Source organism: Podarcis liolepis (genome assembly GCF_965112155.1).
Source record: "Podarcis liolepis genome assembly, chromosome: 5".
Lineage (NCBI taxonomy): Eukaryota > Metazoa > Chordata > Lepidosauria > Squamata > Lacertidae > Podarcis > Podarcis liolepis.
The window spans coordinates 17,746,867-17,753,596 of NC_139556.1; the positions used below are offsets into that span (position 1 = coordinate 17,746,867).

At 44.8% G+C, this 6,730-nt stretch overlaps 1 long non-coding RNA gene across 3 annotated transcripts in view; it reads right to left on the reverse strand.

The window, feature by feature from the left end:
• Positions 1 to 6,730, reverse strand: part of LOC310706700 — a 28,888-nt gene that overhangs the window by 11,695 nt on the left and 10,463 nt on the right. Inside the window, exon 1 of one of the 3 annotated variants that reach the window (XR_014526087.1) lies at positions 3,477 to 3,580. The exons of the other annotated variants lie outside the window; for them this stretch is intronic. This is a non-coding gene — a long non-coding RNA (uncharacterized lncRNA). Of the gene's footprint in view, positions 1 to 3,476; positions 3,581 to 6,730 lie in introns of those variants that run through there. 3 annotated transcript variants of the gene reach the window in all.

The window sequence follows — 6,730 nt, forward strand, 5'->3', positions numbered from 1 at the left end:
TTCCAACCCCGATTTAGAGGTTAGGCCTCATGGGGGCTCCTTACTGCAACTAATACCAGGTATTCTTGCCTTAAAAGTTAAAAAATTAAATTGGGGAGGGGGGGAACAGATTCCGCACTAACTAGAGATGACTCATAAGAAAATGGCATGTATGATCAACAAACCATTTTTCTGCAGCTGGACTCTCCCAGGCTGCCTTCACAACTGCAATCATGACTGGAATGGAACCCAAACCAAACAAATTTCCATGTATTACTGGAAATGTTTAAAAAATAATACAGAGGCAGGAAGAACAGCTGGGAGGAAGTATTTGCTTTTGGAATCTGAGTTTTGACCCACGCGTCTCCTGGGAGGAATAACTCAGCAGTCTTTGAGGGTGCATTTGTGGGTCACATAAGTTTAAGAGAAGGAGATGTGGCAGCTGACCATATGACACCATTTGAATTCTAAGCCCTTTTCTTCACACATGCCAAATTACCCCAAACACAGGTAGAATTGATATGGTGGAAAAATGAAAGATGACAGCTAACTGTGAAGATAATGGATTTTTTTGCGGATTACTATGGGTTAAACCACAGAGCCTAGGACTTGCCGGTCAGAAGGTCGGCGGTTCGAATCCCCGCAACGGGGTGAGCTCCCGCTGCTCAGTCCCTGCTCCTGCCAACCTAGCAGTTTGAAAGCTCGTCAAAGTGCAAGTAGATAAATAGGTACCACTCCAGCAGGAAGGTAAACGGCGTTTCTGTGTGCTGCTCTGGTTCGCCACAAGCAGCTTAGTTATGCTGGCCACATGACCCGGAAGCTGTACGCCGGCTTCCTCGGCCAATAAAGAGAGATGAGCACCGCAACCCCAGAGTCGGTCATGACTGAACCTAATGGTCAGAGGTCCCTTTACCTTTATGGCACACTGCCATGATCATCGACTGGCACAAAATCACAGAATGGAACATGATGAGTTTTTAGGAAAGGCTGCATTCCAATACTATTTCTGCTTGTATGAATGGGGGCGCTCAGATGGCTAAGAAAGCATGGCTGTAATAAGGAGGTGGGCTGTAGAATACACAGGGGTTCTTCCTGACATGCTTCCACTGAAACATGGGGGGAAAGGCAATGCCTGTATTTATTGTAATTTTGTATAAATTGTGCAGCTACCGAATCCCTGTTTTGGAAGATTGAGAAAATCCCAATACTTGTCTGCCCCCTTGGCAGCTGCCACATTGCATTCCTAAACATCAAGAGAATGGGTTGGAGGTAGGGAAACTGCTGGTGCAACGAAGGTGAATACACTCCATCTAGGACATCCAAGACCTGTTTTTATGGCTTCCACATGTTGGCAATTCCACACACCAGTTGTACAGGGCAAGAGCCACCCAATACCTAGAATCACCCTCACCACACAAAAAGTCTCAATGACAATGCTGCTTGTTTGTAGTAGTGGCCACCACTGTAGCAACTCTCTATTTGATGTGTTGAGCAACACTTGTGTGTTTAACAGCCACATGTAGCTTCCGCGGTGTTGGAAGTGCTTCCAGTAGTTTCCACGTGGTGGCCAAAAGACCTACACCTGGAAATGAAACACATCAGGGTGCACACTTTATTTTCCCTATGGTTTCCCCCATAATTATAATTATATATAAAATTATAATTATAATTTTATTTATATCCTGTAGCTTAGAAGTCGAACGTTTTGGCTCCTTAACATTGCAAATCCGGAGGTGATTGTTCCGGTTTGCAAACGTTCTTTGGAACCCAAACATCCATCACTGCTTCCTGCAGCCAACTGGAAGCCACGCCTTGGTTCCTAAATGTTTTGGAAGTTGAATGGACTTCTGGAATGGATTCCATTCGACTTCCGAGGTACCACTGTACAACAAAACATCAAACATTAAAAAAACAGAATATCCTATACATATCTGTCAGGGAACTGACATCGGAGCGAGAGGCGAAGGGGAGGCTCCCAGATGATGCTGGCGAAGGACCCAGCAGCAGGGGGAGAAACAGCTCAGTAGAGGGGGAAGCCAATCAGCGCAACACCAGGGATAAAGGGGGGCAGACGGGGGAATTGGAGAGAGGGCTCCAGGACTCTTCACTGGACATCAGTGAGGAGAGCCCAGGTCCTCCGCTACCCATGCCTTCCCTGCGCAGAGGACTCCCGCGCAGTGAGAGGAGGAGGAGACTGGGTGTCAAACAACTTTTATGTTGGAAGAGGTTCAAGAAACGCCCACTGACGGATTCTGCCAGTGACTGAGGCAGCCACGATGAGAAGGGGCTGTGCAGTCAGAAAGGTTTAACAAGGCAAATTAACTGAGAAAGGCACCAGTTTATGCACGAGTAACTCATACCTATTACAATATCCTATCCCAGTAAGAACTGCAAATATGGGAATCATACAATTGTAGAGTTGAAATGGACCACAAGCGTCATCTAGTCCAACCCTCTGCAATGCTGGAATATTTTTCCCAGTGTGGGCCTTGAACCCATGAACCTGTGATGAAGAGTCTTATGGTCTACCAACTGAGATGTGGGCAAAGACCATCACCTCAGAGTTTGGCCCAGCTGAACACCCCACCCCACACTCCTGAAAACAAGACAATTTGCCACCATATGCCCTGTGAGGATAATATCAGGAGAGAAAGGGGAGCAGGCAAATAGTACATTAGAAGAATTGGATGGCATAGTTGCTGTATTTCTTACTGAAGATGTGATTACTTTGGGTTAAGTTTCCTTTATGAGCGGCACTCAAGTATGAAAAACAACATTTTTTTTCATACTAGAGAGGAATTCATCTCTGAAATAAGCCGGCTCCTTGCCAGTGTCTGTTGAGCTCTGGCAGCAGCAGACCAGGTGTATGTGATAATCCTGACCTGCAATCATGGGATATCTTATAAAAGTGGCGGTGTAAATAATTGCTGTGCCCATGCTGAATCAAGTGGCTTTAATTCTTCAACAGCCTTTTCCCACAGTTCAATCACTTCTTCTCTGCCTGCATGATCTCAATGCATTCTCAGTCATGTTCCAGGAATGCGGCATGCAGCATGATGCATGAACCAAGAGCAGGACGGATAAAAGGTGTGGGGCAGCAATAGAAGCTGGCAGCACGCCTAGAAATCAGGCCCTTGAAGTGGCTGGATCAACACGGTCAACTTCTCAGCCTGATAAACTCTGGTTTTTTAGCTGCTTTCTTTGTTTTTGACGATCAGTTTCAATGCATATTGTTGTTCATTGTATGATCTGCTGGGTTGCTATTATTTTAGTGTTCTGCACTCCATCTTGATGTCTGTACTGATGAAGGGCAGGATAGAAATATTTTTAATTTAATTAATGTGATTTATAGATGATAGATAGATATAGATAGATAGATAGATGATAGATAGATGATAGATGATAGATGATAGATGATAGATGATAGATAGATAGATAGATAGATAGATAGATAGATAGATGTGCTTTTCTTCTAGAAAAAGCGTGCCGGTACTCACCATGAAGTTGTTGCAGTAACTGCCACACTTTTAAGCAGTGCTTTTCTTCTACGAAAAAGAAGGTGCCAGTACTGTGTACTCTTGAGTACCCCAGAAAACAAGCACTGGATAGAAAGATAAATAGAAAGGAATTCCCCGGCTGATGTTATTGTCTCTCATTTCCTAATAGGAAACTGTTAGGGCAGTCTTATCTGGTAGGTGCCTTGGGTAAAGTTGCATTAACTTAATCCTATGTAATTGTGTCCCCTTAAGTCAGTGGTGGCCAAACTTGGCCCTCCAGCTGTTTTTGGGACAACAATTCCCATCATCCCTGGCCACTGGTCCTATTAGCTAGGGATGATGGGAGTTGTAGTCCAAAAACAGCTGGAGGGCCAAGTCTGGCCACCACTGCCTTAAGTTCTATGAAAGAAAGACTGCTGTCAGCAAGAGTCTTAGAGAAGCAGCAAAACCTATAGACCACCCCCTAAATGCTCATAAGGAGCAGAGACCACTATCCTTCCTCAGTCACACTGGTATCCCTGAATGCTTCTCCTCTCATTCCTAAGGAAATAAGCAAAGTGCTACATTAGGAAGCATAGCTGAGGTAGGAGCTAATTCTGCCCTTATCCTTCCAGCTGAGGCCCCCTTGGATGTCTATGCAATAAGTGGATCCTTTGTTTTTAGGAAAGTGTATGGTTGTCATGACCCTCAGAGTCCAGCAGTGAGAACACTGACTTGGAGGCTACAGTGCTACCAGCTAAGGAGCCAAACAGGGTTTCTGGTTCTGGGCCTAATGCTGGTGATGAGGTGATCACTGGATGTGAGGTTGGCGGACAGAATTTCACTGAACCATATGCCATTACTACAGCAACAGGCTCTATAAAACTGGAGCCACATGGTCACCTCCTCCTGAGCTTGAGAAACCGACTGTTTCCCCACAGTATCTCGGCAGACCAATGGTGCAAGGACTTCTCCAGCCAGAAGGCCATGGAGCACAGAAGAACTGCCCATCTTCAGATCTGATCCTTTCAAGATCCTTTAGTTCTTCACAAGGGGACAGAGCCTATGAGGGATGGAGCAGAGGCAGGGCTCAAATGGGTTCAGTTCACTCCCAACCCTTGTTGGAGAAAGTTTCTCACAAGGAGCTCTCCATGGTGCTGTGGCAACTAACCTGCCTCTGAACTCCTCCATGGGACCAAAAGAGGGAGGATACAGTGGTACCTTGGATTATGTAGGTAACATAATTTTGGGTTGCGAACGCAGCAAACCCGGAAGTGTATACTTCCAGGTTTCGCTGTGCACACATGTGCAGAAGCGCTCTATCACGCCATGCGTGTGTAAGTACTGACCCCTGGGACGAATTAAGTTCGTATCTGGAGGGTCCACCGTGTTGGCGAGGTTGGAAACTTCCACTGCAAAATATTAGCCAAATAACATAATTTGGTTGTGCTGGCTTGGGGAATAAGCAGCACAAGATCTGATTGGTCCCCAAGTTCACTGTTACTTTTAGTTCTTGCCAATTTAAACGCTGTTGCTGAGGGAGGGAGTGGCTAAAGATTTTCAGATCCAGTGCAGGAAAATTACTAAGGCATTCTTTCCTGAAATTCTGACAGAACTTTGATTTAGCTTCCCCCGATAACCGCATATAGGATCAGAATGCAAATGGCAAAACCCCCCACTATTAGTCTGTTGTATGAGGTGGATTATACTCATCATGACATATAATATAATAAGCAACACTCTGGACAAGTATAGGCAACAGCCTTGTCTGGCATAGTCACAGCAATAAAAACCACAGTTGGGAGATCAATCTGATTTGGCCTGCTTTCCATAGGGAGTGTTCTGTAAGCAGGTCTTAACGGCACATTTTCTTTTCAGACATGTGACCAATTAATAAGGGGAATTAACCACCCCAGGTAAATAAGACAATGTGTGCCAGCCAGCTGAAGTTGCTTCTGCCTGCAGGGTTAGGTACAACTCTTGGTTCTTTAAAAATAGATGCAAACCACCCACGCCCTAACTCATGATCACCTGGGACATTGCAGGGCCTTTTTGCTCTGCAAGAGACTGGGGGCAAATTATTTCCTTGAAAATGTTGTTTTTTGAAAAGCAGTACAGTAGTGCTTCGGGTTACATACGCTTCAGGTTACAGACGCTTCAGGTTACAGACTCCGCTAACCCAGAAATAGTACCTCGGGTTAAGAACTTTGCTTCAGGATGGGAACAGAAATCATGCAGCGGCGGTGTGGCAGCAGCAGGAGTTCCCATTAGCTAAAGTGGTGCTTCAGATTAAGAACAGTTTCAGGTTAAGAACGGACCTCCGGAACGAATTAAGTACGTAACCAGAGGTACCACTGTATATAGATTAATTAAGCTAAATGAATTAAGCCATCTGAATGAACCATGCCTAAAATTCATGGGTGGGGTTGCAAACCTTGGGAGCAGGGGTAGGAAAATCCTGGATTTCCAGATCTTGTTGAATTCTAACTTCAGCCCCAACCAACATGCCCAGGAATGTCAGGAGTTGGAGTCCAGAAATGGAGGGCCACAAGTTCCCCACCCCTGCTGTAGAGAATGCCAAATAAGCTAAACATTACAAATAATCCTATCAGTCAGGAGACCTGGACTCATAACCATAGACTTTAAGTTAGCAGATGAATAAAAAGTATGCCATTTGGCAAAGAAGAACCAAGAGCATAGATTTGGGTGAGACATCAGATGGGCTACCATGATCATCAGGTAGAAAACAAGTCCAGGAAAAGTCCAGATTACATATTCCAGGTAGGCAAATTGAAAGGAAGAGGGCAGACTGCTTTAAAAATAGACTTGGATCAAGCCATCTCTGGTTTTGATGGAACGCTTGGGTGCAGACTGAGCTGGCATGCTAATAATACACTTTTCGTAACTCTAGCACATTTCCCAAACCTTTGCAAGTCCTGGTTTGATGATAACAGTTATAGTGTACTATGCCAAAACTTTGAATGAGTTTCAATATGTCAGAGAAACCACCCACAATATTGCTATCGGAGCCATGAAAATGGGCAGGTAACAGATAGACTGGAAGAGATGGATTTGAGGAGGCATGCTGTAGTTTCCTTGCCATTATTCAATGGTTTAGATTCTTAAACGGGGAATGGACAAACAGATGGTGACAAGAGGGGAAAATGAGGCTTTTATTTCGAAGTAAACTAGTATGTCCTAGCTACAGCATGCACTGGGAAAATATATCTGTACTGAATCATCCCCTACGTGTATTTGACTAAACTGTCACATCT